Here is a 9,841-nt window from a genome sequence, read left to right as displayed (position 1 = left end):
GATGAATATAGATGAGAGTAAGAAATAGTGTTGGGAAGCCTTATGCTTTGAAGAGTTTTGAAAATATGCTAAGGCCTAAAATGGGAGTCCAGATAAAAGCGTAAAGACAGGATAGACCTTCTGTAAGGGCAGCTGACAACAGAGAGAATGGATAGCAATTCAACTCAGTTAAATCAAACAAGTATTTATGGACTGTCTTCTCTGTTAGCTACTACTAGGCATGGGGCCATGACTCTGCTCACTAGAAACTCACAGGTCAGATAAAGAAAGTATACAGATAAATAAATTATCCATCAGAATAGTAAGTTTCCATGGTGTTATATATATTTTAGGAGAAAGTTCAATTTGGGAGGGAGGCTTCAGTTAGGAAACATTTCACCAAAGAGAAGAATGCAGAGGTAGTTTTTTTAAAGATTTTATTTATTCATTTGACACAGAGAGAGAGTGAGAGAGAGAGAGCACAAGCAGGGGGAGTAGGAGAGGGAGAATAAGGCTCCCTGCTGAGCAGGGAGCCTGATGAGGGGCTCAATCCCGGGACCCTGGGATAATGACCTAAGCTGAAGGCAGGTGCTTAACCTACTGAGCCACCCAGGTGTCCCACAGAGGTAGGTTTTGAGGACTGTTGATAAAGGCTTTGGATTGGGAAACATGAATAATTTAGGGGAAAGCAGAGGAAGAGGAACCTGCTGAGGAGGGTGAAAAGAAATTCTCAGGGAAGAAGGCAGAACCTACAGACAATGGTCATATCAATCTAGGGAGGAGAGAATTTCCAACAGCAAAATCCCCACAGAGGTAGAATGATATGAAATGGTTGTATATGCCAATAGGAAGGTCCTAGTGACCTTAGGATAATTTTGGTGGAGTTGGGGACAGAAACAGGTCCCTAGATGGTCTACAAGACAAGGTGGAGACACCATTGTTTCCAAATTTTGCCTGTGATGGGAGCAAAAGAGAAGGTGGACACTTCAAGAAGATATAGGGTCAAGGATGGATTTTGTGGGTTTTTTTCTTATTTGTAATTTTTAATTTGTTTATTCATGGTGGAATACTTAAACACAGCTAGTTGGTTAGAGGAAAAGGAGAGTAGAACAAAAGTCACTGGAAATGAAAGATAATAAGTAGGTAATTGATAAGGAAAGACCCTGGAGGAAGCAGATAGGGGATAGAAGTTGAAAGCCATGTGAGGACATTAACTGTGAGAAGTAGATGTTGGCTTCTCCATGAAAATTTCAAGGCTCTGAAAACAGATCCACCTATCATCAGCACTTGGGGCAGAATATGAGGGCTTACTTCATGTAGTCTTCCCTTCTTTGGGAATTAAGAAGAGATGGAATCCCCTAAGAGGGAGAAGGGAGGTAGTCCCAAGGGGGATTTGAGGACTAGAGAAACTTTCTGGGGGAATGGAAGAGGGAACAGTCCTGGGGTTTGCAGAAGGACAGTTGGGTAGAGTTGAAATCCCAGCTTAGGCTGGAGACCATAGCTGTGTAGGACACCAGTCTGCATGGCATCTGAGTTTCACCAGTGGTCCAGGTGCAGACAAGGTGGATGGTTATATTGGCCCAGGATACAGTCTGCCAGGCAAGCAAGTGGAAGGATAAGCTTGCTTGGGAATGGAAGATGGATCATGAGATGGAGGCTACTTAATGTTAGAAGTGAGAATAGCAAACAGACCTTCCAAGAGATAAAAGGACACATACAGTAGGCATACAGAAGTAGGAGAGCAAGAATAATACAGTATTGTGTCAGAGGGAGGGATACCCAGATGTAAGTTTTCATAAGAGGAAGAACTCCGGGTTGTATCAATGTCTAAGGTGTAGCTGTGGGAGTGTGGGCCAGGGGGCGGGGATCAATGGAGTTCAGCATGTCAAGAAAAGAGGGTTGAATGGAAATATTTTTTTTTTTTTTTAAATCACAGCTATGTTTATTTGCTCTCACACAGGGGAACAGCTTATCCTGCTTCCCTGCTAAGAAGCAGGACCTAGGAGAGAGAGAGAGACATGAGGATGCAACTGAGAGAAGAAATAGTCGAGGAAAGTTCTTGAGGATGTGGGAAAACATGCAATGCCGACCAGCCAGTGGTATCTGCCACAGAGAGTAGAAACCAGGGAGCAGGAATCAAGATGGGTCTGGACATGATACAGTCCTCTGGACACTTGAGGTAAGAACTTGAGGAGCTGGAGGCATTCTAAGGCCAGGCAATGTGTTACCTGTGCCATGAGGCAGTGGCATGGAAGGAAGAGGTGGAGGTCTAGAATAGCCAAGTGCATCTCCTGTGACTGGCTGAAGGATCCTGGTGACTCTCCCCAACTGTGTTCAGAGAACAAAGGAGGCCAATGATGGTTGGTTCTCAGTTGGCATTTCACTGGCTATGGTTGCTAAGAAGACACAGGGTATTACCAGTGAAAGCAAACATGTCCTGTCGACCAAGAAGCCTGGGGTAGAGAAAGAAGGAAGTAAAGCCAAGCCGATCCTGATGGGTCTGAAACAAAATGGAGGAACCGAGGAATTGGATGATTTGAGCGTCAGACTTAACTGGAAGCATCTATGAGTCAACGCCAAGATGAAATGGCCGTGATAGAGGGTGACCTCATTACACTCAACCTGAGACATCACAAGCCTCGCCGTCTCATTTAGCAAGGCTCAAGGACTATGCAAGCACTTTGTTCCCTGGCCACTCTGAGTGTCTGTGTAAAACTCCACCCAGTTCACACTCAAGCACACACCAGTCAATAAACATGTTTCCTGTAAACTCTTACATGAATCGTCGACCCCTCAGGGATCTGTGTTTAATTATTTATTATGCTTTGTATGCCATACATGTGTATGATGCTCTTTTAGAACAGGTTTGTATTTTGGGAAAAGGAGGAGCTAGTCCACGTCATCATTGGCCTTCCCGCTGTGAGGCCTATATGGGAGGAAGGGTCTAAATAAAGTTTTCCTCAGGTGAGTCCTATGATGATGAATGGCTGAATCCCTGGATTTAAGCTTTTTGACAGCCCTGGAAAAGGAGGCTGTACAAATAAGGTTTCATTTGTGAGACTGGACTACTTAATTTATAATACTACAAGAAAAATAGAAAAGTGTAATGAGCACAGCTTTCTTTTTTTTTTTTTTTACTTAATTTAACCCAAATGTATTGGCTACATTTTTTTCTTTATATTGTGCTCTTGAATCTAATTTTTACACTCCTCTATATAGGAGAGGTTTATTTGTAACCAGAACAATGTGTCTGATGAAAAAAATACCCCAGTGGTATTCTGATTTCTCCCTGAACCTTTATATATTATAATTTAACCTGCAACGAAGCCAAAAATGCAAATTATCTGTAAAATACCAATTTGAAATAGGACCTCAGTGAGCCCTTATGACTAGCTGTGAGTAACAAGATGGAGTGTCATAAAGATGAAGTACATAGAACCCCCCACTCCCTTCCTCTCTCTATGGCCACATGGTGACTGTTGGTGTCAGCATAAACCACAGTTCTCAAAGATCCAAAGTCGCCCTGAGGACTCCAGAGTTAAAACACACCAGAAAGTTTACTTTGCCTCAGCTACAGCCATGTTAGGAGTTATCTTAAATGAGATAGATGATAGATAGATAGATTATCGGTAGATGGGTAGATAGATGACAAGTAGGTAGACAGACAGAGGCTATGGACAAACAAATGAAGGTGACTTGAACAACTCCCCAAGGGCCCAGTCCTTACCCAAAAAGTTCAGAATCATGTAAGAATTATAGAAGAGTTTCCATTGGCTGCCCACATTCAGGAATAGCCAACACCTGTTCCCTTTCTTCCTGGGCCTAAAAGCCCTCTGGCAATAGGCAGTCACACCTGAGGCAATAAGTCTTTATTACTCTGGAGTTGGTATTTTTAGACCAGACCCAGGTATTGTCAGGTTTGTAGGTAGCAGGAAAGGAGAATATTTCAGAGTTCTACTTTTAATTTGACTGATGATCTTCCTGCCTCCTCCACACCTAGGTATGTTACTATCCCAAGGTGTAGGAAAACAGATTTCCTTAGGTCTAGAGTGGAGGGTTGAGCCAGTGAGAAAATAGCTTAATGGCCCAAGATTGAAGCAGTGAAGGAGGTGCTGTCATAGTTTAGTCCACAGAAGAAAGCCTGATAGAAGGGGCTTTATACATACCTGAATAAATAAACAATAAACCGATACAGACTATTCAATTTCCTGCTTTCTAAGAAAACTAGCTCAGAAATACCTTCAAATAAAACTAAACCCCATCTGTTCCAAAAAAAAAAAAAAAAAAAAAGAATCTTCTAAAAGAGTCTCAATAACAGGACAGATTCTACCCTTTTGCTTGGGTATCCTTGTTAAGGTCTCAGGGATAAGACTCATGCCACTTACTGAATTGGACAAAATATTTCAAGAGATCATTAAGATGTTTTTATTTTAATGTACCTGGTGGATATAAATGTTGATAAAATATATAATTTAAAATATCAAAGGTATAGGATAAAATACCACACGTTTCTGTCCTTGACTGGAGACTGTTGGACAACCTCTTTAAGTTATGGGTGCTATTGTTCTTAGACCATGGCAAATGGAGCACAGATAAATATATTTAGGCTATTTCTGTTAACATAATAATTTGTACAGTCACAAACCCAATAACATAGACATTAACACTAGGAAGAATGTATCCCTGGCACTCTGAGCCTCAGTCCTTTCTTGCTTCTTTGGGTATGAAATCACTTATGAATATGCTGCTTAAGAATATCAAACTCCCATCACAACGACCCAAGTTGACAAAACGATGTTAGAGGCCAAGTCAAAGTGTTTCAGTGTATTTTACAAATGTTATAAAAATAATCACTATAGAGTATCCGTTTAAGAGAATAAATGGCTTATTTAACTCAACTTAACAGTTGTTTCAGTGGGCCATCCATGGTGAAATTTACAGATGACCTTGAAATTGTTGTACATAGATTCTGGGGCAGAGAGGGGCAGAGTGAGCAGCCTAAACTTGCCATCTTTTTCAGAAAATGAAAATAAAGATCCTCTTGGTCCTCAACTTGCCCGCTGGCATCCGCCAAAGTGTAAGAGATAGTACAATAGAGGTGTGAGTCAGGCTCTGTAACCAGCCTGCCTGGGTTTGAATTCCAGTCCCTCCTCTTGGTAGCTGTGTGAACACAGGCATGTCACTCAACCTTCTTAACCCTGAGTTTCCCCTTCAGTTGAAGGGGGACAATAATAGTTCCTTCTCCATAGGGCTTTGACAAAGATTAACTGAAGAAATGATAACTGTAGCCATACATTAAGTACTCAGGAAGTGCTTGCAATCATTATAAACCTTTACAAAACACTGTGAGCTTGGACTTTTTCACCAGAGCTCAGAAGTTTTCTGGGAGATCTATGATTGGAATCAATTACATTTCATTGACTTTTCTAAAAATTTGGGGGCCTACAGTATGCCCATCCTCTGCTAAGTCCAGGGACTCGGAGATGAAGACCGTCCTGTGCTCTGGGGGCTGCCAGTCCTGCTGAAGATGCAAGTATAATTCACTGAAACTCAGGGTGACAGCATCTCTCTCTTTCTTTCTGTCTTTCTCCATTCTAATCATGGTGTAAATAAAATGCTATGTTGCAGAGATGAAAATGACTCGGTCTGCCTGGGAAGTCACTTCAGGGAGACATTTAATAGAAGGGGTTGCATTTGGTCTTGACCTTCACAAGGAAACATGAATTAGAAAAGATAGAGGGTAAAAATGGATTCATGAGGAGCATTTGTAAGTGGGGAAACCTTTGGGGTGACAAGGTCAGACAATTTGAAGGTACAATGTGTTTCCAGAAAACGGTGAGAAGTCAGATGTGACAAATACTTAAAATGAAGGGGTGGGTGAAGAAACCTGAAAGGACCCCACCCCAGCAGCTGAGGATGCTCTTCAACATTGTGCTAAGGAATCTGGCCTTTATGTTTGTGGGTGCCGGCAAAGGGCTAATCAACCAAATAGTCTCACCTGCTAGGTAAAAATTTAACCTTTGATTAGCTCTCTTCTCTGGGCACCTGATAAGATTAAAATGTCAACCGTGTTCTGAGGCAACATTCGTTATAGTAAAAATGACCCTGATGGGTAGCTCACATCTGGACTGGGAAAAACCATCAATGAACCAAATTTAGGGTACCCTGTTTGGAGGCCTCCCTGGGTAATAACTCTTATAATGAGACATGGCCCTTACGGTGGCCCTGGAAGCTATACCTCTGGAGTTGTTACAAGATATATTGGTGCACTTTGGGGATATGAGACTTTAAAGCCAGGGCAGAAGCTCAATGTGAATTCATCTTCTTGCTATGCACACAACCGCCACAAGAGTCCTCACTGAGAGAAATGTTGGGCGATGCTTGGCTGGCAAACCATGACTCCTGTCCCATGGCCTCTGAGTAGTTGGGTGCATCCTATAAGCTGTGAATCTGGAGAGTTAGCTCAACCTAAAGACCCACCGGTGGGTCTTTGCAATGGGTGACAAGGAACCAAGAAAGCAGTTAAGTGAAACTACAAGTTAAGTAAGAAAGACAAATCTGATAACATTATTCAGAATTATTTTTATTATACCTAATGGGAAGAGTTTTCTAGAATATCAGATTTCTAAATTAAAGCATTTTAGATGACTATATAAAGCTCTATAAAAAATTTCTCAAAATAAAATTTGGAAGGCAGTGATCGTGATGTGTACATATTTCAGGGTGGAGAAGTTAAGATGACTAATGGAAACAATAGAAGATGCTGGAAATGGCTGCAGAATTCTTTTTCTGGTCCAAAAGATGAGTTGAAATGGACTACTATGACCTAGTTCACCTCTCACTTCTACAGAAATTAGATAATAATCACCACAGAACCAAGGTCAGGTTCTCAGCCTTTCTTTCTTTTTTTTCATCACAACCTCTCTCTGTGAAAAGTATATCATACTGAAAGGGATTGCATTCATTGACCCAATAAGCATGTGCTGAGAGTCCTCTGTGCCAGAGGGTCAGCTCTGCAGAAGAAAAGGCATGTGATGTGGTCCCACCCCTAACAAAACTGACCTTCTGTCTGGTGAGGGAAACAAACACACAAATAGCCAGTTACAGCCAACATGTTAAGTGCTTATAAGGAATGTGCCCACATTCCTAGAGGAGCCCAGAAGAAGGAACCATTAATTCTATTTGATCCAGGGCGCCTGGGTGGCTCAGTTGGTTAAGCGACTGCCTTCGGCTCAGGTCATGATCCTGGAGTCCCGGGATCGAGTCCCACATCGGGCTCCCTGCTCAGCAGGGAGTCTGCTTCTCCCTCTGACCCTCTTCCCTCTCGTGCTCTCTGTCTCTCATTCTCTCTTTCTCAAATAAATTCTATTTGATCCATCTATAGAAAGCTTCTCAGAGGGGAAAAAAAAAAAAGAGCTGAATTTTTAGGAGTAAATACCATTTTCCAGGCAGAAAAGAGAGATAGTAAGTGTGTGTGTGTGTGTGTGTGTGTGTGTGTGTGTGTGTGTGTGTGTGTACAGTGTAGGAGTAAGTGGGGAAAACGAGGGAGCATGGTAGATAAAGCAAGAATAGCAAAGAAGTTTCACATTCCATTCACATTGCACACCAAACTGCTCTGAGCACTGCAGCTCTGGGTGATGTTCCTGCTAACATCAGTATCCTCCGTGCTCTGGGGAGGGAGGACCTTTCTAACCTCCTTGTCTTGGAAGAGCCACTGGCTGACTAAAGCCTAGTCTAAAAATGTCTTTTCTCCACTTGGAGCTACCTTGACATTTCTCACATTGTCGTCACCCACTCTTCGCTCTGGTGAGCAGTGGTCTTCTGTTGTGTCTAGGAATAAAAACCATGAGTAGCATACGGCCACTGCTCACAGGCTAGAAAAGGAGAGCGAGTATGTAGTCAAAGAACAGTGGGACGAGCATGGCACTGACGGTAGGGCTATTTTTGGTAGGAGAAGGTGCAAAACAGTAATATGTTGGTCTATCAAGAGCCAAATTATTATGAGCCTTTGGCACCTAACAAAAGAATTTAGACAATGTGAAAAAGGCAATACGAGAGTGTCTTAAGATAACACGTGGAACAGCAATGTTGTTTCAGTGAGGATACAGGGAGAAAAACAGAGCCCACAGTCAGGTACTTTTGAAATGGGGAATTAATTGCAAAAAGGTTGGAAGTGGTGAACATTCAAGTTTATGACCAGACTCCCCAGCAAGGAGCAAAAAGAAGCCACTCCTACCCCAAGGTTGGAGGTGGAATTATCAGAGCTAGAGGCTAGAACCCCAGCAGGAGATGTGGGCCCTGCTAGAATTGTCACAGATGTGGAAAGAGGGAGAAATATCCTGCATTCTCCAGCCACAATCTTCCCCTCCAATCAAAACTAAAACTTTGGTGCTTAAAAAGTTACCATGATAAAAGCAGAAAGACATGCCACAGCAAATCAAAAGAACATATTTGCAAGTCCCATACTCTGATAAAAAAATCTGTATGCAAAATATTAAGAAATCCTTACAATCATAATAAGAAGACAAACAACTCACTCTAAAAACGGACAGGAGTTGGGGCGCATAGGTGGCTCAGTCAGTTAAGCCTCTGACTCTTGGTTTCAGCTCAGGTCATAATCTCAGGATAGTGAAGTCAAGCCCAGCATCAGACTCCACGCTCAACTCAGAGCCTCCTTAAGATTTTCTCTCTCTCCCTCTGCCTCTCTCCCTGCTCTCTCTCTCTCTCTCTCTCTCTCAAATAAATAAACAAACATAATCTTTAAAAAAAAATGGACAGGAGGTTTAAACAGACATTTCACTGAAGAGGATGTATAAACAGCTAACAAGTACATAAAAAAGATGCTGAACATCATAAGAAAAATGCAAAATAAAACCCCACAGTGAAAAACCATGTTACATCTTGTAGATAGTTATAATAAAAATGATAGACAAATACAAGTGTTGGCAAGGATGTAGAGAAACTCAAATCCTCATATTTATTGCAGGGAATGTCAAACGGAATATCCAGTTTGCAAACAGTAGGCCATTTTCTTAAATAGGCCAACATAAATCTCCTGTATGACCCAGCAATTCCACTCCTGGTTATGTATCCAAGAGAAATCAAAACACATGTCAACACAGACTTGTTTGTGAATGTTCATAACAGCATTATTTGTAATAGCCCCAAAGTGGAAACTCTGTAAATGTCTATCAGCTGGTGGATGGATGAACAAATGGTAGTACATCCATAAAATGGACTACTACTCCAGCAATGAAGGCAAACAGCTACTGATAGATGCAAGGATGTGGACGGATATCACAAGTGTTAAGCTCGTTGAAAGAAGCTAGAATCAAAAGGCCACTTTCTCTATTATTTCATTCATACCATGTAAGGGAGAAGGCAGAACAAAGGGAACAGAGATCATATTAGTGGTTTCTAAGGGCTAAGGGCATCAAAAGAAGACTGACTGCGAAGGAACAAGAGGAGGCAAAGGGAGACCTTTGAGTCTGATAGAAATGTTCTATATCTAGTTTGTGGGGGTGATTCCACAGTTGTTTAGCAAAACTCATTGAGCTGTACACCTAAGAGTGGTGACGTTTAGTATAATTGAAATATACCATGGTGAACTTGACTTTAAAAGATAAGAAACATTACCCTGGCAGAGAGGCAGGAACACTGCTGAGTGGGAAGAACAGGGAAGAAAGAGAAAGAATTCGTTGAGGGAAAGCCTGCTTAAGAAAAAGGAACATAATAGAGACATGCTCTCTGGAAGCTGAAGAGTTTAGATCATAAATAGGGGAAGCAGAATGATAAAATGCATGACAACAACAGAATTCAAAGTCGCTTCTTCCTAAAGGCAAATACCAGGATAAAGAGGAAG

Source organism: Zalophus californianus, chromosome 1, assembly GCF_009762305.2.
Source record: "Zalophus californianus isolate mZalCal1 chromosome 1, mZalCal1.pri.v2, whole genome shotgun sequence".
NCBI classification, from domain to species: Eukaryota; Metazoa; Chordata; class Mammalia; order Carnivora; family Otariidae; genus Zalophus; species Zalophus californianus.
The sequence above is the reverse complement of the archived record's forward strand: the minus strand, read 5'-3'. Positions refer to the sequence as shown.